The 24,275-nt window shown below is 39.3% G+C and overlaps 1 protein-coding gene across 1 annotated transcript in view; it reads left to right on the plus strand.

The window, feature by feature from the left end:
* Positions 1–24,275, plus strand: part of LOC122801257 (fibronectin-like) — a 329,673-nt gene that overhangs the window by 262,276 nt on the left and 43,122 nt on the right. The gene's annotated exons all lie outside the window — the stretch shown is intronic.

Below are 24,275 nucleotides of genomic sequence, written 5' to 3' on the forward strand. Positions count from 1 at the left end.
TACACAGACGACTCTACTTTAATATGTACCATCTCCTCCTCAACTGAGCTTATAACCCTAACCCAGAATACTTTCAATGATGTAGAAAAATGGTTTGCAAACCATCAGCTTCTATTAAACCACAACAAAACTAAACTACTTATGTTTTCCTGCGAATCCTCCTCACCATTCTTTACTATAAGTTCCAAAAATGGCACTATTATATCCCCAGATACTCACACAAAACTCCTGGGTGTCACAGTCGATAACGCCCTAAAATATGATATCCATGTCAATCAAACCATCAAATCTGTCAACAAAAAACTGGGCTCCCTATACAGGATCAAACCCTTCCTCACTCCTTTTGCAAGAACCACTATCACTCGGTCCCACCTACTTTCTACCCTCCTCTATGCCTCCCCCTTCTTCACTAACCTTACCAAACTTGCTAGTTGTTACAACCATATTGCTAGATTTTCTACAGGTGCTACCTCTAGGACCCAACATTGTATCAACCTAACTCAACTAAGATGGCTAGAGTGGCCCAGTCTTCTCTGATACAACCAACTTATAATAACCCACAAAATACTATATCAGCCCGAAAAAACATCAGCACTAAATAAGATCATCAAACCATACAGCAACCTGAGGACACTGCGCTCTGCTGACAAACTGCTGATGCAAACACTAAGAGCATAAATGTGGCTGGGGACTCACTATTCGCCAATTCAGTAGGCAAAACTTGGAATATGCTAACTGCCAAACTTACTGACCAATCCTCCTTAACCCAGTTCAAAAAAAGACTCAAACAGCATTGGCAGTGTCCCTGCTCAAACCCAGACTAATCACTACCCGCTGTTCCTGCAAACTCTACCTAAGCATTTCAATCTTATACTCTAATAAGTGTACGAATTCTTGAAGGGGCTTAGCGCATAACTCTGTGTATTATTTTCTGAAATTAAAGCCGCATGATTTTGATGTTGTCTGCTATGTTTTATCCATGTTTGTCACCCTACTGAAAACTGCATATTATACTTATCTCTAAATGTTTCTATTGTTCCTAATGTATTTATACTCTGCTTTCTGGAGCTTTTCTCCCCAGGCCTCCACTGAAAATAGACATATATCCAGTTGGACTTTCTCGGTAAACAAATGTAAAATAAATAAAATAAATAATAAATAAATAAATCCTACACGGCCTAAAATCTACAGGCACATAGATTCCTAGACTTCATAAATACAAACACCCTTGACCAGATAGTGAATGCACTCACTACAGATTCCAACATACTGGACTTTGTTCTCACAAATATGGGAGAACACTGCACCACCCAATGTTTCATTCTCCCTGGTAAGGTCTGACCATAAAGCTGTCTCTTCAAAATCTAAATCACCTCCTTAACCCCAGTAAAACAATAACAGGAACTATTTCAAGGCAAACTACCTTTTATTAAGTGATGGTTTTCACACTTCCATGTCCTTCCAAACCCCGAGACCCGAGCAGCCTGCACTGGATTGCTGTCAGAAACTCTGAACAACCATGTCAGTAGCTACACAGAGGCTGCTGTACCTACAAGAAGTAAGATCAGAACTAACTCTAGAAACTAACTGCCCTGGTGGCATCCCAAATTAAACAGAATAAGCAACAGAATGAGAAACAATTATGGTAAAAGTCAAGAAAGTCAATTTCCATAAAGATAAAAAATCTCATCAATCTAAACAGACAACTAAGAGGGATAGCTAGGTTAATGAAAGCCAACTCTGAGGTTAAGATAGCCTCCCAGTTATAAGATAACCATAGCATCTTCTTCATCTATGTCAGAAACCTCAAGGACAGCAGACAAGAATGTGTTGAACTGGTGCTAATGGTGCCACATTCACTGAACTTGGGGATATAATGAACCTTTTAATGGATAAATTCAGTTACAACTTTACCCCCAACCATCCTCCAAGAAATAGTTTCAAACATAACCCTCCAGCTATAGCTGGGGAGTATGTCCTGGCTGCACCTGATAAAGCCAAGAACACAGCCTCAATGGACACTGGTAACATCAGAGAATGCCTCCTAATCAGTCTAAAATATGATTTATCAAGACTCCTGGAGTCACTATTTAACTATAGTTTTAAGTCAGGCTTGTGCCATGAGAATAAGGGACCGAGATTGTCATCTCCTTTCATAAGGGAGGACGTTAAACATATCCTGGAAACTAGAGCTCCATTAGTCTGACTAGTCTTATTTGCAAAGCCATTGAAACAATTATCATGGAAATTATCAACAAGAGCATAGGTGACCTTCATTCACTGAATCCATCCCAATTTGGCTTTGTCAAAGGAAGGTTATGTTTACTGAACCTGGTGGACTTCTTTGTAATGGTCACTAAGGTAATGGATGAAGGGAAAGCAGTGCATACCACCTACCTAGATCTGGCTAAAACATTTCATACAATACCACAAATGGGCATTGTTAAGCTTATGGAACTAGGCATAAACTCATTTATAACAGGCTGGATAGTTAGGTGGCTCGTGGATAGGACCTAAAAAGTTAGGATTAGTGAGGCCACCTCCACAAAGAGGCAGACACCAGTGGAGTCCCTCAGGGCTCTCTACTGGGCCTGCTACTCTTTGGCATCTACTTTTTGGAGGTGAAAGCAAATGTCAAAGGATAATGTCCGATCAAGTTTGTAGATGATTGCAAACTGGAATCAGTCACTGAATTCCCCTCGAGACAAGAACACCCTTCAGGTACTCTTAGTTCTAAAGTCATGGCTTAAAACTCAATGCCAAGAAGTGGATTGTAGTACATTTTGGAAAGTCAACCACCTGGGCAACTATGTCATCAATAAAACACCCCTAAAAATAATTCACAAGTCAGGGACCTGGGAACTCATGTAGATAGTAAACTAGCCTTCAACCAACAAGTGTCAAGGGTAGTAAGAAAATCCTTTTATGTTTCTCAACTTATGAGTAAAGGTATGGCATCTAGGTCCAGAGAGGTCATTGTACTATGGTACAAGGCCCTCATCAGGCCCATCATGGAGTATAATACCCCTTTGGTATTTGCCTGACCAGACACATGTAGTAACCAGAATATCCATCAATGTTTCTTACAAAAAAATGCAGGAAATGAACCCAATGCCCTACAATGATCACCTTGAAGCTCTATCTCTTTAATCAGTATCATGCAGACTTCTGAGGGGTGATCTTTGCCTGGCATACAAGGCATCCCTGGATCCTATTTTAATGAACCTTTTACACATCTGCAAAACAAACAGCATCAGAACTACTAGATCAAAAGGCCTACATTTTGATTGTGACATAAATAAGGCATGTTGGAGAGAGAGAGATGTTTCTCAGAGGATTCTCATTCTCTGGAACCAATTCCATCTCCATGGTCTTAGGTTCATAGGTTCAGAATTCCTCCCTAACCCTATTTAAGCAGAACATAAACCAATGGATTGGTAATCTGAAATTCACCACTGGTCTGGTGCCTATGTCTCTGATGGAGAGAGGCAGTCAGTAAATCACCACTTATATAAGTCAAAGTTGTGGGTTACATTTTGGTTGCACAGTTAGGCTTATAAAGGCCCTAGTGGAATATAGTCTAGTATATACCTATGAACATTTAAAAACCCTACTATCAGTGAATGGAAGATACAAGTGCAAAGGGTTGTTTTCTCTTGGTGTAAGCATATTCTGTCAGGGCTTAACCTACCATTATCTAAAGCTTGGATGAGCACTGCTATCATCTCTTTAAAGGAGAACCACAGCCACAGACTCAAAACAGGTTTATTTCACCAGGTTTAGATGTTTCCATTATTTTAACACCACTGTGGGACACTTTACAGGTTTTTAAATATTTTTATATGTAATTTCAGAGTCTGGCCACATGGGGTCTAGCATCTTGATGAGAGTTCAAAATTTTTCTAAACCTCCAGGTATCCCAGAATTCAGTGTTTGTACATCACACAGGCTTCTTTGTTCAGAAGCTACTGTGACTGCATTGATTTTGCATGCATACACTGTGTGTCTTTTGGCCAGTAAATTTCAATTAAAATATTCTGCTGTTCAGTAACTACTTAAAAAACTAACTGAGACAAAAACACAGAACAGACTTTCTAAGTTATTTTACTGCTTCTTCTTTAAAGAGATCTTAATTTGGACTCTTTTGTTATGTTTTATTTGTAGTTCTTTAGATTATCTCCCCTCCCCCTTCACACTTCCCCTCCCTAGCTGTAAAAGTGCTAAAGGTAATTTAATCTGTTGTTACTTTGATTGACAGTCATGGCCGGCATTAGGCATAGGCGAACTAGGTGACCGCCTAGGACGCCGTAAAGGCCAGCCTGTTAAAGGGCACAGTTTTTATTTATTTGTGCATTTATTTTTTAAGAAAGCGTGCACTCTTCTCTGCACCCTCTTCAAGTGTAAAGCGCCATAAAGGATGGCCTCTTACAGGGCGCGGTTTTGTGCATTTATTTTAAATAAGAAAGTGTTGCTGCTGACATCATCACATGGGGGGGCATGCGTGCGTCGTGACGTCTCCTTCGTGAGGCTGACTGTCTTACCAGAATGTTACTGCATGGGTAATAGTATAAAGATAATGATATCTTGTATTAGAAAGATCCTGGAAAATTCGGCACTAGTTTTTATAATAAACATTGATCTACTCTGACCAATGGGGCTGAAGGACTGTAAGAATTTATGGAATAGCTTACTGCAGATATATATTAATGACTTAGAGGTGTTATGTTTTAGAATTGTTTACCTGTTAACATTTTAGTACCGCTAAAGTAGGCAGCCCTAGGCATTCCTCATAAACGTATGTATTTCCTAGGATTTTATACCAGGTAGGCGTCGCACTTTGTGGTAGTCAGGAATGCAAATTATGAGAACAGTGTCAGATGCTACATATCTGGCAACTTATCAAATAGTTTATTCTGCTTAAGCAGTAAAACTTTGACAGGAGCAAAGCATGTACATATTTGACTCCCTTGAACTTGTAACGCTATGGTACAGCATGACACTACAAAAAACTTTTCTTTCAGAAAGATGCTGGGAAGCTGTGCCTGGACTTTTCCAGTAAAAAGTACACCTCATACGGCCAATGCAGGATATTTTACTGTCTTGATTGTGTTACTGAAGGAATAGAGCATTATGATTGGATTGCTGATCGTAATATATATCATGTGTCTGAAACAAGAATGCCAAGAAATTTTTGAGATCTTAGCTCCCAACAGTTGAATCTTGGCATCCATATCAAGAACACATAACATTTTTCTGCAGTTAAGAGATCTTAACATAATTCTTTGTTGTGCATGGAGATTTATCTGCTCCATGTACTACTAGTTTGTGAAAAGTAAGATAAAAAAGCAAAACAAAAAAAAAAAACACTATGTTCTGATGGTTTTGAAAGCTGGTAAAGCAGTGGGGGAGTGGCTGACACCCTTATGTTTTCCCTGTCTAAGGGAAGCAGTTTAATTCAAACTGTTGTGTGCACTTTAGCAGACACCAGGCAGAATAAGAGTTGAAACTAAACCAGTCATGCCCTACTGATGTTTTCTGGTCAGCTCTATCTGCTTTAGTGCAGATTCATTGTTAACAATGAGTAGCAGGGGGCTTAACAATTAGTGTTGTTAAGGTCAAGTCTTACACTAGAGTAGTGCTGAATCAGGATGTAATTTAGCAGGTTTTGAGTATAATAATGGTTTTCCATGCACTACATACGTATTAAGGACACAGGTGCATACTTCATAGGATTATTTTCTGGATGGCATTTTGTGGTGCAGTTCATGAACAGCTTTTTAAAAGCAAACTAGTTCCAGTAGATTTAACTGAAGATTATGCCAAGTTAGGAAGAGAACCTATGTGGTAACAGCTCAAGACAGTCAAATACCTACCCATTTTTCATGACTGAACACCTATAGTTTTAACCAAAGAAGATACTAGCTGCCTTGCCGGCACTAGCCAGCTGTGCTCCCAAGCACGTTTCTGTGTAAGGGGGTGACAGTTATCATAATGAAGGAAACTGTTGGAATATGTTTTCTTCCTAAATATTTTGGCCACAAATCTTTCTTCTACTATATCCTTTTTAATAACACATCTAGGTATGACATCTCTGTGTTGTTAGCATTATGAACTTCAAAAAAGTGGTGGTCAAATTGATGTAGTCCAAAAATTCAGAAACTTGTTCTTTGGAGCCTTCCCATAAAATAAAAATATCATCTAAATAGCTCATGTAAGTGTGACAAAATGGGAAAAAAGTAGATGTACTCAAAAGTCTCTTCTCCCATTCAAGCATAACAATGTTTGCGTAGCACCCCCCCCCCCACATGCAAAACCCATCGTAACACCTTGCAATTATAAATAGCATTCATTGTAATAAAGGATATAATTATTCCTAAAGACCATATCTAATAATTGTTCATAAACATTTATGCACTCCTGTGCAACCCATATTGAATGGTGAAAATCACTAAACCATTCAAACCCTAATGTGTGTGGGATTACAGAGTATAAATCAACTACATCTATTGTAATAAATAGAAAACCTGGGTTGAAACTGATATTATTTATTTTATTGAGAAAAATCCCATGAATCAATGCACAAATGAGTTTCCTCATGTAAAAAATGCTTTAACATCCAGAAATTTCGCAAGAGGGTGGGTGACTGAATCCCTAGCATCCACAATTGGGTGCATGGAGGGCACTTGAATGTTTTTATGGAGCTTCAGTAGTCCAACGATGGTTCAGGTAATAGGAAATTCAACCAAGTAATGTAATTCATGAATAGTAATGGACCCCTCAATAAACAGGTCCTGAAGGAATCCATAAATTTTCCTGTATGAACCATTAAGTTCATTTAAAGAACTCTTACAATATGTTTCAGTGTTCAAAATAGTCTTCATTTTTGAAATATAATCATCAGTTTTCATAATAACAACCCCACCCCCTTGTCCGGTTTCATTATTCTAATACCATGCATTTGTTTCAACCTTTCTAACTCATTTTCTTCATCCCTAGTTAGATCCATGGCAAAATTCCTACTTCTGGATTTATAGCATAGATTTCTTATGTCTAATTCCCAGGTTCTTTCAAAAGAAGCCAGGACAGGGTGAATGGGGGGTTGTATGAGCTGGACATTTTTAATGGTTCACATACATGTTCCACACATTGAAACATTAAATTTAAATGTACTTTTCTAACATATCGTTTAAGATCTAATAAAGTGTTATCAACATTGGCACAATGACTGGGGATAAACGTAAAACCTTTAGTCAAAAGGTCACATGTCGTAACATTTAGTACTACATCAGAAAAATTATAAACTTTAAAATCACCAGTGCTGTTGAAATCAATATGCACAAGAGAAGTCTGGACATTGAATTCATTGTCGATAATACACTCTGGTATACAACATTGTCAGGCATCATTTCCTCCCCCTCCATGAGTTCCTGTACCCCACTCTGTTCACTCGGCCTCTCTGATGAGAAAATTGTAGTTGTCTCATCTGAGGGTTGTAGTTGGTACCCCTTTGGTTAATACGGCGTTCTGACCTTCTTAGCTGTGGGAAATTCTCTTCCCCTAAAAAATGTTCCTCCATAGATTCCTGCTCAAATTCAGTGTTAATGTCATGAGATGGTACATTGTTCTGATCATGGGGCCTATTCATATGCCATTCTTGTGAGGGGGGTATGCCATGTGATTTGCATAGCCCCTTTCCTCTCTAGCCAATTTTTAACCTTTCTGTTCTTAATAGAAACCATTTGCTCCTCAATTGAGAGAAAAATATGATTATATTCAAATGTATTATTGTTAAAGGCTGAGTCACTAACAATCTGTTTATCCAAGACAGACACCTCATGGCTTAGTTTGTCAATTTCTTCTTGGTTATGTGTAATAACCATGTCCATATATTCAAGTCCAAACTTATTAAATAAACTAAGTTCCTTGTGAAAGTTTGAACCTGGGATGAGGCCAGTAGGGTAATGCCAGATGCATAAACCCTTTGGTACAACTTCTAGTCTTATGCACTCTTTAAAGTATGCATTGTCCATTTGCAGTTTTTTTATTTTAATTAACAAACGATCAAAAGCAGAAAGCCGGTCGTTCAAAGAGCTAGTATTAACGGCCGGGGTTTGTGAAAAAACAGTACTGTCTTTAAGTCAGTCAGTTAAAAACAACATCATATCTTTGGTTGGGGTTAATACTGTTTAAAACAGGTTCTGTAAGCATGTTACTAACCTCTGTGCTGCTAGCATCCAGTCTTGATTCAAATTCCCAATAACATTGCAGTTAGGGTGCACAGCTGGTTGAAAAGTGCCCTCTGTTTCTAAATGCTGTGTAGAAGTACTTGGGGTGGGATGTAATGGCATCTGTGTCTGTGAAATCTGCTCAGAATTATCCATTTGTTGATTTAGCTGCTGTATAAGTAAAGTAAACTCACCAATAGACTCATTAATGGACATAGAACTGTTTCCGTTGCTCGTCGTTGCATTCAGTACAGCATTGGCTTGCTCTGCCTCCATCCTTTGTGACCACAACAAACAGTAATCCAAAAAAAAATTAATAAAACCACAAGCAGGAAGAAAAAGTCACAAACCACAAGATGCAGGCAATAAGAGCCAAGGAATCCACACCAAAAGAGGATTTCCAGACAAAAAATGAAGTTTCAAGTACACCAGGAACTCCAACAATCACTTATAGGTTCATAGGTTCATAGGTTGGTACTGAGCTATCTGCCCAAAGGCATATATTAGCCCAGCCACATTGTGCGGTATTCACCACCCCTTTAGTAGTTCCCTAGACCCTTGTACTAGCAGCTAGTACCCTTGGCCCCTATCTAGTAGTGCTGTTGGTGTGATCCCTGGTGTGAACTTTCTGTTACCCATCCACTCATCAAGGTTCCTCTTGAAGAGTGATAGTGAGGGCTCTGTCTTATGTAGATCGGGACCCTGTTCCATAGTAAGGGAAGTCTCTGCGAAGGGAATCTATCCCTCCAGCATGTTCTATTCATTGTTGTGTTGAGGTTTATATCCCTAGAGCGTGTAGCTCGAGTAGATTTGGTTTTGTTAAGATGGAGCATGTTCAACAATTCTGGGTTGGACATGGCTCTGTACGTTAGACAGAGATCACCTCTGAGAAAGCGGCATGCAACAGAGAACAGTCTTAGCTTTTTCAATCGTGCTGCATAGGGCAACTGTTTGAGGCCAGTAATTCTCTTGGTTAGGTACCTCTGTAGTCTCTCCAGCTGCTGGAGATGTCTAGCCAGGTACATTCCAATCGGTGCATTGTACTCAATAATAGGTCTGATGAGGGAAGAGTAGAGGGGCACCATTACATCCTTAGATCTTGATGCGAACCCTTTCATGATCAGATAGGTCACATAGAAGGATTTTCTAATCACTTTGGCAACATGGTTATCAAAGGAAAGCTGGCTATCTACTTGGGTCCCTAGATCCCTTATTTCTTCTTCAGATTTCAGGGGATTACTTCCTATGTTGTAGTTTGCAGATACTCTGTTTTTTCCAAAGGGGATTACTACACATTTTTTTGTATTTAGCTTGAGACCATGGCTTTGACACCATGCATCAGTCTCATTTAGGCCCTTCTGGAGGATCTCCATGTCGGCCGGAGACTCTATTATAGCACCCAGTTTGCAGTCCGCAAACTTAGTCAGCCACAGCCCTTCCATGCTTGCCTGTACTTCTGAGAAGTATATGCCAAACAGGAGGGGCCCCAGGACAGAGCCCTGAGGCACACCACTCATTACTGGTCTGGATTCGGACATAGATCCCGCTACTCTTACTTTATGGGATCTGTCTGAGAGCCAGTTTGCAATCCATCTTGTGACATAAGGGTTTATGCCCAGGCTGGTGAGCTTATCAAATAAACTTCTAGTTTATTGCAACAGAAACAAGTGTAGATATGTGCTTTCTTCCCAAATAATAACAGGAACTTCATCAGATACAAACAAACTATAGAAATGCATTCTTTTAACCACTTTTTAACATGATGTCATTTCCTGATCTAGTCAAATGCATTCAATTAAGGCTTAAAGCAACACAGGAATAAAAAAGAAAAAAGACATATGCAGCAGTAATACATAAAATTAACTGAATTACTGTAACCACATATGTAACCATCCTATATATATATATATATATATATATATATATATATATATATATATATATATATATATATACCATATATCATTTTATGATAGTTTTTATGTGTAACTTAGATAGTGGTTTTATACACTTTATATATTTAAATTGTTACATAACAATATTCTACAACTTATTCTAGTCTAAATTTATTTTGCGATGGTTACATCTGTGGCTACAGTAATTGGCTTGAGCTAATTCTACTTATTTTGGACAGGCCAAATTAAAAACAGTCATAAAGGCCTGCATACTCATCTAGCATAACTACAGCAATTATTTTCCACCCCAGTATATATGTATCTATAGCCAAAGCAAGGAACATTTTCCAATGGACAACATTTAAATATACATGAACTTTGGGTGACCTAGGCCTCCTAAAGATTATAAGGGAGTGAGAGGACATTGATAGATATCCTGTGCCTACCACTGGCGCAAATAAAATTTAATAAATGCTCTGTGAGTTTATAAGAAATGTATGAGAAAAAGAGTGAGGGTGGCCTTGGGCTTGATATAAAATCAAAGTAAGAATAAGCCGATTGACTGCTTGGATCCATTAAGTCATATAAAGGCAAAGCATCTGGGGTTGTTTTGAAATAATTTTTATTTTTGACTCCTACCAGATGTTTGAAAAATGTTGCCCTTCATATGAAGCTAAAGAGTGTGGGTTAGCATGGTGGGGAGAAGTGTTGGCTGTCTGATCTGAGGTGACCCCAGGGTGATAGAGAATAATCAGATTTAAGAAGTCAGAAAAACTGGTCTTCCACAAATAGAAAGACTACACACTATAATTCTTGGATAAAAGTCATTGAGATACTGCAGAAAATTGACTGTAATTCAATATGATACAGAATGTATTTTGAATGGTAAAACTGTGTTTGCTCAAATAGACATCTTTGTATTTCTTTTAAACTACTGTTATGAAGTATTGTTAAATAGTTTATTGTTGTTATTTTGTTTATTCATATCCATTCAAATAAAAAAAATTTACAGTTAAAAAAAAAAAAAAATGGTCTTCCATTGATCGTAAACAGCATTTTTTCCTGTGTGAGATGGCCACCCATTTCGATTCGCCAGATGTGCTAGTGTGTGATATTAATGCATGTGTTTGTGTGTGTTTGTGCTTCTTAGTTCAAATTATAACATGAAGGCAGAAACCATTTGAGACAAGAACAATGGCAGCTTTCAGGAAATGCTAATCACTACCCACTGAATTCAGTGGAGCAAGCATTACTGCAATGAATACTTGTGAGACTATGGTGGAGTGGGAATCCTGGGGACCAATGTCTGCCAGATGAACATGGGTACTGGGTGCACAGGGCTCATGGCTACACAAATGAACCTTAAACTGGATGTGTGTAGCTCTTTATCTTCAATTATGCATGGAATTAAAAGTGGAAGGTTGGGTCAGGCACTGAAGATAGAATAAAACAACCTGTGGAAATATGCTTGGTACTTAAATTCCCAGGAGAGACTATAGAAAAGCCAAAAGAGAAAATACAAAAAAGACAAAATAAAATAAAAAGGCAAGTAAAAATCTGAGGAAAGCTAAGAGTTTTGTCTGTGGTAGTAAAAATGAGTTAGTATTATGGAGTATATTGGTTTGAGATGAGGAAGAAACAGTCTCACAGATATCAGTTGCTGGCCCTCAGAGTAAACCTTAAAAGTAGTGTTAGTGTAAAGTTGGAACATGGTGGTTAGTGTTGGGGCCAGCTACAGAGTGAACCCATGGAAATATGAGTTGGGTTTATCAAAGTATACTGATTGTTAAGAGAAATCAAGCAGACATCTGTGTTGGTAAGTAGAAAGTGGTAAGCAAGCAACCTCTAATTTATCCTGCAATGCAATTTCACTGTAACAACAGGAAGGCAATGTGGGCTAAAATCCTTATTTAAAGAAAAACAAAAACATTTTTGGGGAGAAGCTCTGTGTACCAAGTGAGATAAAAGTCCATGCAGTAACGAGAAGAATAGCTGGTCTGAGGCCTTAGGAAGGACCTGAATTTGGAGGCCAGTATTAATGTTATTAAGTACATCGATAGAGCTGGATTCTGCTATCAAAGTTTAAAGTTAAAATTACAAAAAATAATTAAAACCAGCACCAACACTTATAGTTCATGTAGATGGAAAACAGTGATTAAATGTACTAAATCTAGCTGTATTTAGATTCAGGAGTCCAAAGCCTTGGGGAGGTCCTTTAATCCTAAGTTGTTAGTAGTACTTGTGATGGTCCAGTTTTCTGAAATTTAATATACAGTTGATCGAAAAAGTTATGTTCAGACCAGGTGCCTTTCCAGCATTGAATCTTACCTGCCATTTGATTTCTTTTTTCTCCAGTTTGTCATTGGTGCTACCTTCTATCTAGGATGTGGAAGGAGAAAGTGTTATGGTAATTTTTCAATGGCATGCTTTGCAAAAGCACTTGTGGATGCCTTTTGACTTATATTGGTACAATGTTCGGCAATCCTGGTTTTTAACTTGCTGATTGTCTTACCCACGTGAAATATATGGCATTATTGGCACTGGGCTTGGTATACCACAAAGTCGGTGTTGCAATTACCATAGAAGGTGCTACTTTAGTGTTTCTTGTTGATAGGACATCAAAAACTAGTTTTGCCACTTACAAATTAGCAGTAGTTGCAAGGTGGCGGGCCACAGGGGAAAGTACCAGGGAGTAAATTACATGATTGTTTTAATGTGTTGTTCTCCGGGAAGTCGCTAATGTTCCTATTCCTTCTTAAAGTGAAGCTATGCCTTGGTGGCAGGATTTTGTTGAGGGTGTTGTCCCTGATGATGCACCAGTTCTTAGTCATGGCTTTCTTTAGTTCAGTGGAGTCTGTGTAATAAGTTAACATCATGCTGGTGTTCTATGTGTCTTTGTTCTTATGTCTAATTACTTTCCTGAGCTCCCAATCATTGTGGTATGAGTCTGGGTTGTTCCTTTTGGATTCTATGATAAAGCTGGACATTTTCTTAATTGTTTTTATGCTGTAACCCCTGGATAAGAAATCTTTTTCCAAGTCTAGAAGGTTTTTTTAACATCTGTAAGTTCTTTTGAGAAGCTGGCAATTCTCAGTCCTTGGGACTTAATAGCATTCCATTTGATTTTAAAGGTTTGCATGCTGTTTTTGTGCAGCAAAAGTTTGACTGTTGTGGACTCATGGTAAAGGTTGTTTTTGAGTTAACAACTATTTCTAGGCTTGCTGATAATTAAGTCCAGGAAGTTTACAGAGTCCTATCTGTGAGTGGTGTTGAATTAAGGAAGTTGGTTGAGTTCCTAATGTAGTCCTAAAAATCCTGCAGTTGTTTCAGGCTGCTTTTCCACATTATAAAAATGTTGTCTATAAATCTAAGATGGCAACACATAAACACCTAGAAGAAGGACTGGTAAGTGAATTTGTCCTCCCATTTTCCAAAAAACAGTGTTTGCCAGGTGAAGGGCCATGGCTGCTCCCATAGCGATATCCCTAGTTTGCCTGTAGAAAGAATTACCAAATCTGTAGAAGTTGTTTTCCAGGAGAACTCTCAGTGCTTCCCACTGTTTTTGGTATGCATTGATCACTGCCCTAATGCAGTAATCTTGTGGGAGGATGGTATAGACAGCCTCAATATCTATGATAACTAGCCATGCTTCATTGTCAACAGTAATACTTTTTATCTTCTTAAGGAAAGCCTCCAATAAGAAACAATTTGAAAAAGAAGAAGAACAGGCTGACGCATTTACTTTCTTCATTTAAAGGAAAATCCACCTTAGAACTATAAAAATCTATTTTTTCACTCTGTCTCTGTTTTCTGAGTTATTTTAACACATCAAAATCACTCTGATTGCTTCTTATAGAATTTAATATGTTTTCTGCAAAATTGTGGTCAATGGGCCTTGATATATCAACATGATCTTATTTTTCTTCAAGCCTTTCTCTTTCCCGTAATCCATTTCAAGTCTGATTTATATAGGTTCATAAGTGTGTAGTAGGCTAATGGCCCTGGAGCCTTTACAAGCCTAGCCCATAGGATTACCCTAGCATCATGCCACCCAACCTTACTTCCCAGTGCCTCTGCGAGTAGAGCCACTGGAATGATCCTAGAGGTAAATTTTCTATTTCCCATCCACTCATCAAGATTTCTCTTGAAGAGGACCAGTGAGGTGCTCTGTTTGGCATGTATGGGAAGTCTATTCCATACCATGGGCAGTCTGTGGGTTATGAACCTCTCCCTCCAGCACATTCTGTTGATTGTGGTAATGAGGTTGAGGTTTCTGGAGCATGTGGTGTGGAGGGATTGGGATTTCTTTAGATGTAGCATTTCTAACAGAGCAAGTCTAACATGGCTTTGTAAGTCAAGCAGAGATGGCCTCTAAGTAGGTGATATGAGACAGAGAATAGTTGGAGTTGTTTGAGTCTGTCCATATAGGACAAGTGTTTAAGGCCTAGGATCCTCTTTGTGAGATACTTTTATGGCCTCCAGGTTGTTGCAGGTGTCTAGTGAGGTACATACCAAATGGGGCCTTGTACTCAATGATTGGCCTAATGAGGGAAGAGTAGAGGGAGAAAATGGCCTCTTTCCTCCTGGATGCAAAACCCTTAGTAATGAGATGTGCCACATAGAAGGACTTTCTGACCACAGTGGCAATGTGGTGGTCAAAAGAGAGGTTGCTGTCAACCTGTGTTCCCAGATCTTTTGTAATGCCTACTGCGTTCAGTGTACTACCATAGATGTGGTAATTCATGGGAACTGGGTTTTTCCCAAAGGGGATGAAAACACATTTTTGGTATTGTGCTTAAGGCCATGGTTCTGACACCAGTCATTGGTCTCAGTGAGGCCTTTTTGTAGGATGTCAACATCACTTGGGAGTAAATAATGGCTCCCAACCTGCAATCATCTGCATACTTTGTCAGCCAGTGTCCCTTCGTGTTGGCCTGGACTTCTGAGAAGTAGATACCAATCAGGAGAGGACCCAGGACTAATCCCTCTCGGACTCCACTTGTGACTGGTCATCAGTCTGACTTGGAGTCAGCTACTTTCACACTATGGGTTCTATCTGTGTGCCAGTTTGCAACCCATCTAGTGATATAGGGGGTTGATGTCTAGCTTAGTGAGTTTTTCTATGATTCCTGAGTGGGGAATGGTATCAAAGGCCTTGGCCAGATCAAGGTAGGCTGTATGAACCACCTTGCTTTCATCCACAGCTCTGGTGACTGACTCAAAGAAGTCGACCAAGTTGAGCAGGCATGATCTACCCTTCACAAAACCAAACTGTGTGGGATCCAGAGTTTGGAGATTCCCTATATCCTTGTTTATTAGATCCATGATGATGCGTTACATAGCTTCGCATATCAGACATGTCAGGCTAATGGGGTGATAGTTTCCAGGGTCTGTAGTCGCTCCTCCTTTCTGAAGAGGGATGACTGTAGCAGTGCACCATTCGGTAGGGACAAAGCCTGAGGTGAGGCTGTGACTGAACAGGGCACACAAGTGAGGTGCCAGTTCACTCTATAGTTCATGTAGAACACAGCCAGGGATATTGTCAGATCCCGTAGAAGCTATTTTCTTGGCCTTGGACAGTGCTGGTTTAACCTGTGCAGCAGTAATACTGGGTGCCTGGCAATCTACTGGTATTGTGCTTGGTCCTTTGGGGGGTAAAGTTGGCACTGAATCTGTGTCGGCCAGTATATTGGCAATATCTGTTGGATCAGTACAGGAGGTACCATTGTGCAGTTGCTCAGAGCAAATCTGGGTATTGCCGTGGAGATTCTTTACATAACTATAGAAGGCCTTGTGGTTGTCTTTACTATCTGCTGCAATTCTGTTTTCATAGCTAGCTTTAGAGGATTTGATGAGGAATCTCAACTTTTTGTTGAGGCTGATAAGGGAGTTTTTCCAGTCTTGGGACTTCACCTTATTCCACATCAGTTTCCTCCTTCTGTTGTAGAGTTTGTTTATGGCAGGAGACCACCAGATTGGCTTCCTTTTTTTGGAGGAGAACATCTTGGTTCTATTGGGTATGGTGAGATCCATGCATTTGTGTATGTGTTCATACATTGCATTGGTGTATGATTTGGCAGTCATGCAACTATTCACAATTTGCAAGGGTGCCGTGAAGTTAGCCACCTGTGTTTTTAGTAGCCTAAAGTTAGCGCTGGAGATGTTTTTCTTGGTGGTTACCCTTGTGGGGGGGGGGGGGGTGAGAGGGATGTGGATTTCCAAGGTGATTAGTTTGTGGTCAGATCTAACTAGGAAGGAGTTGACTATTGGTGTAGAGCAACGGTTGCCCATGTTAGTAATGACCAGATCAAGGACGCTGCTACCTGTAGTGGGCGTAAGAACGAGCTGGTCCAGGGCATTGGAATTAATGAATCCCAGGAAACGATGCGTAAGTGTATTGGTGCATGAGTAGTTTTCCTAGTTAATGGATGGGTAGTTGAAGTCGCCCAGTATCACAGTGTTAGGTTGGACCCTAATATTCTCCAGGGTACTTAGGAACGTGGAGTGTGAGTCTTGGGACATGGTTGGGGGCCTATAACAGGCTATGACCTGAATTGCTGTCTTATCCAATGTTAGCTGCACCTGAACTATCTCTGATACATTATGTTGGGCTACCAGTCTGGAGGTGTGCGTGACCTTTATGAATATGAAAACACCACCGTCTTTGGAGCTTCAGTCCAAGTTCTGGGGCTGAAAGGTTTGGAATGAGTTATAACCTAGTAGTACAGGGGTGCTTTCTGCTGTCTTGAACCAGGTCTCTGTTACAGCACGAATGTCGATGTTCTCCATTTTGAGGAGTGCTTCAATCAAGTGCATCTTGAGATTTAGACTTTAGCATTGAGCAGCATGATCCTTAGACTGCATTTATTTATAGCTGTTACGGTGGTAATTTGGTCTTTGGAACATCACTTAAAAAAGGCACTATAGGGGTGGCAAGAGCCTTGACCAGTATCCGGAAGTCTACGGGTGACAGATGCAGGCCATCTCTGGCAAGGCATCGAGGTCTGTCAATCATGTCATCCCAAGCAGACAGATACTGGATCCCCTTAGAATGACACCAGAAACTTAGCCAGTTGTTGAAATCAATCATTTTCTGCTTGTACTGTGGTATCATTTTGGGTGATGGTAGGATGCTGCTCAGGGCTAGGGTCATACCCACCTGTGCTACATAATCCAAGAGCTCCTCCATGTCTCTTTTCAAGTAGTCCAGGGAGATATGTCTCAGGTCATTCACACCCACATATACAATGACAGCATCATATTTGTACCTGTTGTTGAGGGACCTGAGGGCATGGGTTATGTGGTCAATCCTGGCACCTGACAGGCAGCTGACTGTTACATTCTTTTTATTCAACCTAGTGAGTGGGATATCAGTGTGCCTCACTATTGAGTCAGCTGTGACTAATATGCTGGCCATGCTGTTTTGCCCTAGGGGCTTTGGTTGAGTGGCACACTGTTTAGGAGAGTTATGTGTCTCGTGATTAGTGTTATGTTATGGTGGTCGAGTGTGTTTCTGCCTTGGAGGTCTCTGCTGTTTGGGTAGATTTTTATTGAGAGCCTCCACGAAGGTGGGTGTGTGGTTTGTGTTTTTATGTGAAGGCAGTGCTGGTGTGTGTTCTGGAGGGCTATATGTTCCATGTAGTGTGGCGAAAGTGTTGAGCTTCTCCTCTTGACCAGCTATTCCGGTCTTGGCTGAAGAGTGCAATGAGTCATGCTAGACAAAAGGAAATAGTGGTGTATTCCCATCTCATTTACATATAATGGAATGAGTGTCAGTCATTGTCATCTTGCATACTGTCGGTAACAAGACTGCTTCTTTTATTTCTTGAGTGGTCCTCTTTTGTGTGTGTCTCAGGGCTTGTTTTACAGTATACTAAGGAATTACACAGCTGCAAACAAAACAGTCACTAAGTTGCAGCCCTTTGTTCAAAGTATCTTTCTGTAGTCCAAGATGAATTGACAGCCCCTTCCCCCTACACTTTGGTAAATGTGCTGCTGATACTTTACAAGAATTACAAGAAAAATATTTTCTGACTTTTCTTTAAATGTCACAGACATCTTTAATACTACATTCAAGTCATCTTAAAATGTAAAGTAGTATAAACAACAAACATTTAAAGTTTAAAGCTTAGTATTTTAGTACTGTGATGCTGCTTATGTAAATGTGTCAGAAAGGTGACGACTGCCTTTGAACCACTGACTTATCTAATTGCTTTGCTATGCTATGAAAGGCATGGCTACATTAGAAGCAGCTGTAAATCAGTGGAAGTTCTCTCTCTCTCTCTCTCTGTCTGCAATAAAGACAATGAAAAACAGTTTCACAACTTTCTGTCTTGCTTACAGTAGCTGAGCTCCTGATTACAATTTTCTTTCTGTCTAGGGTATGTCATAGAAGTGTAGGCACATTCCTCTGCAACTTATGTCGGACGTTAATCTTAAAAAAAGTGGGTAGACTTTCTCTTCCTTTGATACCAAAGTGAGGAAATTAAAGATTTATAAAGTACAAGCAGGTTTCAGGTACCTACACAGTAATGGAATCATACTGTAGGGAGAAAAGCAACCTAATAGTTGAGTTAAACTGTAGGAGAAGGTCAAGTTTTCCTTTAAGCTGTTATCTTTGAGATAAATGTTTTTCAATGGAATTTTATTCCAAACCTGACCATTCCCACTGAAAAAAAAGGAATTCCAATCAACATTAAACGATGCCTATTACAGATACCAGCTCAACGAAGGACTGTCTCCTACTAGCTCCAACCATTCCAGGTGCAAGTAGGTTATATCTACAGTTCCTATGTTCGGGCTCACCACTACTTGCCTAGTTGGTGAATCAGCACTTCTTCAGCCTCACCTTTTCTGGGTGAGGCCATTTATTGTTATTATTACTATATGAAAAGTAGGTATAAATTGTAGCACAGAGTTTCAACCAGCAGTGTCGGCCTGTCAGCCCAATTAAGTCCACACATTTCTTTTAAAGTTTTATCCAGAGAGGGAATTGGTGTACTGTGAGGGGCGTAAAGGACATTATAATATGTGCATATTGCATTTTAATCCCCTAGCTATAAAATCAATCTTTTTTCAGATTGCACCTGTTACCTCATCATACTGACAAGAAACATTTAATGTGGCAACAGGAGAGGCATAAATGTTAAAGAAAGTAATCATTCCCCTTCCAACAAACCTACAATATATCCTCCCTTCTTCTCTGATAAGTGACATATCTGGTATGATCTCCTTTCCAACTTTAATATACAATACAATATATCATTCTCTTCTTTACCATCCACCTTTTCCCTATCTATTACTTTTGCTCCTCCTCCTAACACCAATTACTGCCCCTCCAAACAATGCCCATCATCACTCACTCACTCAAGTACTTTCCATTCATACTTCATCCAGTTCTGTTTAACACTGCTAAGTTAGATTCTGTTCATTCAAACTTAAGCAGCCCATACACCGCCTTCCATCTTCCCTCTATTACCATACCTACCACACTAATCACTCCAACTAGTTCAGTTAATTACTTCTGCTATACATACATATATATGTATATACGTATATTGTTTCACTTCAGAATCTCAAACTATTGAAATATCGAATTTCAGTAGCTCAAGACTGAAGTGTCGAAACTGCACTTGCGCAAAAGTGCAAAATCAGGAATGCGGAAATGTCGAATCTTCGGTTGTGGACGCATGTATGTGCTGTGGGATTCCCTGTGTTCATGATGTGCGGTGTGGTATGTGGATGTAGCTGGAGAATCAGGTAAGTGATGTTTTACTAGGGGTTTTGGGTAGGGATTTTAGCGTGTGTGAGTGTGTTTGGAGTTTTGAGGTGTGGGTTAGAGTAGGTAGGCAAGATTGTGAGTGTGCAAGTGTTGAGAGTGGTGGTATTTGTACGTATGTGATGTGTGTTTGTGTAAGGGGAGTGTAGAATGTGTAGTGTTGTTTTCTGTGTGTTTGTGTTTTTAGTGTGACCTCAGAGTTAGTATATATATATATATATATATATATATATATATATATATATATATATATATAAGTAGTGGTGGTGTAGGGTCCGCGCATGTGTTTGTTTTGTTGTGTTTTTGTGTGTTTTGTTGGTTTGTAGTGTAGGGAGGAAAGTGTATGTGTGGTTGTTTGTGTGTGGAGTGTGTATGTGGGCAGTTGCGATTTTGAATTTCGTGCCTTTGGGGTTTCGGGTTTTTGGCTTTACAGTCTCGAGATACTGAATTTCAATATTTCAGTATTTCAGGATTTTATATATATATATATATATATATATATATATATATATATATATATATATATATATATAGAGAGAGAGAGAGAGAGAGAGAGAGAAACTCATCTGCACCTGATTTACAATCTTTCATCTGTCTTACCTGTCACACTCCTATTGCTTCTTCAAGGTAATATTAAAGCTAACCCAGGTCCATCTCTACTCTCCTGTGGCCTAACCAATGCGCAAAACATAAGAACCAACTCTAACCAAATTAATGCCTTCATTTCCTTAGTTAAGCCTGAATTAGTTGCTATCACAGAATCATGGGTTAAGCGTAACAATCCTTATTTACATCACATCATTATTCCCTGGTTATAACTACTTTTTTGACCCCAGAACAGGCATAGGCCAAGTGGGTGGAAATCTCCTTCTGTTCAAGTCATACTTAACAGTGCAACTACTTGCTGAAGGAAATACTAACACAAATTATTATTTTAACCTGCTACTATTATCCATTCCCTACCAGAAGAATACCATATTGCATCTCGCTGTGGCATATCTACTGTCTCACTCTTAAACTAAATAACCTACTAAAAGAAATAACTTTGTCCACAACTAATATCAAAAATCTTATAATACTTGGAGACTTCATTTTCAACCTGCTCAGTCCCATGTTCGATGAGAATACTCTTATAATACAGTTCAACCTGACCCAGCTCATACATCATCCTACTATACCCTAACCTCGATACATCTCACCACTCCCTCCTAGATCTCAAATTAACTAAAAGACTTTCTCTTATCACAAACATCATCATCCATTCACAGTTTTTAAGTCACCACTACCCTATTAATTTTCATATCCATCATCCATATGTAAATGTACTCCAAAAGCTCATATCCTTCTGTAATAAATCACGGAATAATGTTATCAAACTTAAATCCACCCTCTCTTTAATTGACTGGTCACCTGTTTTGAACTCTTCTAACCATAACACTGCTGGAGACCTATTCTGTACTGACTGACCTGCAAAACTCCTGATTCACAGTAATCCTAAAACAAATAACTAGTTAACCCATGAGATGAAAGCTCTTATCCATCTCAGAGAAAATGCATGGAATTCTTGGAAAACACTTCCTACTACTATAAACAGACAGCTCTACACCAGACTATGCAACCTTGACAAGCAAGCTATATGCCATCATAAAAGTCACTTGATGAAATCATACCAAACCTCACTAAATAAAAAACCCAAAAACTTGAGAAAAGAGGTAAACCATCTTATATGATGGAAGAGCCTTCCTGCATGAATTCCACATCCTCTAAACTTTCTGCCTCTAATTTCCTTTCTCATTTCAACAACTTTCCCAGTCCTTTCTCTAGCCAATCCCAAGCTGCGTCTGACAATCCCACCTCACCCCATGCATTCTACTTCAGAACTATCACATCCGAGGACCTCTACCCTTTACTTGAACAGATTAAACTTGATAGCCCCCCTGCTACTGACAACCTTCACCCATTTTTATTTATCACTACATCATAACCATTGAAACACATCCACAACCTATGCATTATACTTAATATTATGCATAATATCTGGAAGAATGGCATTGAAAACCACACTCTAAGAAATCCAGTCCCTTCAGTCCATTAGACTTTCACCCCATTTCTATTCCTCCTACCCTGGGAGAGATTCTGAAAAAAAATACTTTATTTGCCACTCACTCAATATATCAACCAACACCACTCTCTCTCTCAAAAACAGCATGGATTTTCATCTGGTCACAGTACATCCACAGTGACAACGTTATTCTTAGAGTGGACAAAGGCCTAATTACTGGAGCAAGTTTTATTGACCTCACCAGAGACTTTGATCTCATCGATCACTTAATTCTCCTGGACTATCTTAAAGAAATAGGCATTAGTGATGGTATACTACCCCTCTAACCACCACTTTTCAATTAATTCATCAATCTCTACATCAGCCCCTCTGTAGAAAGGTGTCCCTCAAGGATCTATTCTGGCATCACTCCTCTTTTCTACCTCCATTAACAAACATCCTTTTGACTTACCCCATCCTCCTAGTCTGCTTTATGTGGATGACATGGTCCTTCAATGCTCCAGTCATTCTGTCTCCTCTCTTGAACTTCAGGCTGATTATCATGCCATTACTCACTTGGTCAATGATAAGCAATTACTGATAATCTCATCCAAAACAAAAACAATGCTTTTTGGAACTGAGCAAAAGTTCACTTCTATGTCCAGGCATCTAAAATATATGATCATCTTAATAACACTATGGAAAATGTCACTTCTTAAATTGTCAATTCCACCTGAACTACATCCACAAAAAAAATCAAGCCTCTTCTATTCTGGCTAATAGGATTCTCCCTTTTCTATCTAGACTCTGTAGAAGTGCCATAGGTGAAGGTATTTTACTGGCTCAACTAGAATACCATCTCCAGCTAATTGCTGCAGCTTCTGAGAGAAGTGTATCCCCCATTTAATGTATTTCAAATGTCATTTTCAGATTTATCGTGATCTCACCCCAAGAAATGAACACCATTGCAAAACCATTGAAAAGGTTAACTGGCTGCCTGTGAAACAACATGCCTTTCTATTTTACTTGGCTCTCACTTATCTAAACTTAATAGGAATGACACTAGCAATCAGCCTTAGACATCATAGCCACTCATATCCCTCCTCCAAACCCCCCAAACAAGGCTTCTCTGCACATATCATTCTTTGGTCCCAAACTGTGGGAATATCTCCCTTCTTCTCTAAAAGATAATTCCTCTTATCTCATTTTCCATTTACAAAAAAAAAGCACATTTCAAGACTCTAGGAAAATGCAAATGCTATCTCTCCGGTCATATAACTTAACCTCTTCATTCCCTTCCTTCATCTACATTCTTTCCTCTGACTATTTTTGATTGTGATTTTTTTTTTAGCATCCTAACTCTGATTTCCAATCTCTGTATTTCACTTACTCAGTATGTAATGTCATTCATCTATTGTCTTTATTCCCTCAAACCAACTATGATATTCACTGTGTGTGTGTGTGTGTGTGTGTGTGTGTGTGTGTGTGTGTGTGTGTGTGTGTGTGTGTGTGTGTATATATATATATATATATATATATATATATATATATATATAGATATATATATACATATCATGTAACTATTGTGTTTTTCCCAGGCTGAGACTGAACTGGGTGCAATGGGATCAGTGCTCTACCCCGGTTGACAAATTCAAAATAAAATGAAAGAAAAGTTATGTATAATTGGCTTCCTGATTTCAGCTTGAGGCTGTATAACACAGCAAGGGTAATATAATGAAAAGATTATACATGGTGGAGTATAATATTAGATGTACAACTCTGGTATGTTGGATATAATGGAAATTAAAGTTTTGTTTTTAAATGTTTCCAAGGAATAATGAAGACCCGAGTTGGTGAATACTTGAGAATTTTAACTGATACTGTGTTGACAATGAAAGTTTTGGGTGAAAAAGCAAATAACTGTGTCAAAATAAGAAAATGATTTCTTAGAGAAGATGAAGTGTGTCAGTTGTGTCCATACATCCATCCACAACCCTTTTTTCCCATTTTTGTACATGACATCAGGGTGTCACTTCAACAGTGACAATCATCTAGAGCCAAGGTTTACACTACGTGGGGGGGGGGGGTAGCCCTGTTGAGGTTGTTCTTCCACACCACACACTTACATGCGCACTCACACCTATGGACAATTTAGAGTATCCAATCCACCTACTGCATGTCTTTGGAATGTGGGTGAAACCCATGTTAACAGAGGGACGGCAAGGAGAATCTAAACAGAGGGCACCCCAGTTGAGAATCGAACTGAGGAACCTCTTGTTGTGTGGTGACAAAGCTATCCACTGCGCCACTATGCTGCCCTATCAGTTGCGTAGAGT

The sequence above is a fragment of the Protopterus annectens genome, chromosome 4.part1 (genome assembly GCF_019279795.1).
Source record: "Protopterus annectens isolate FY-2018-M chromosome 4.part1, PAN1.0, whole genome shotgun sequence".
Taxonomy (NCBI): domain Eukaryota; kingdom Metazoa; phylum Chordata; order Ceratodontiformes; family Protopteridae; genus Protopterus; species Protopterus annectens.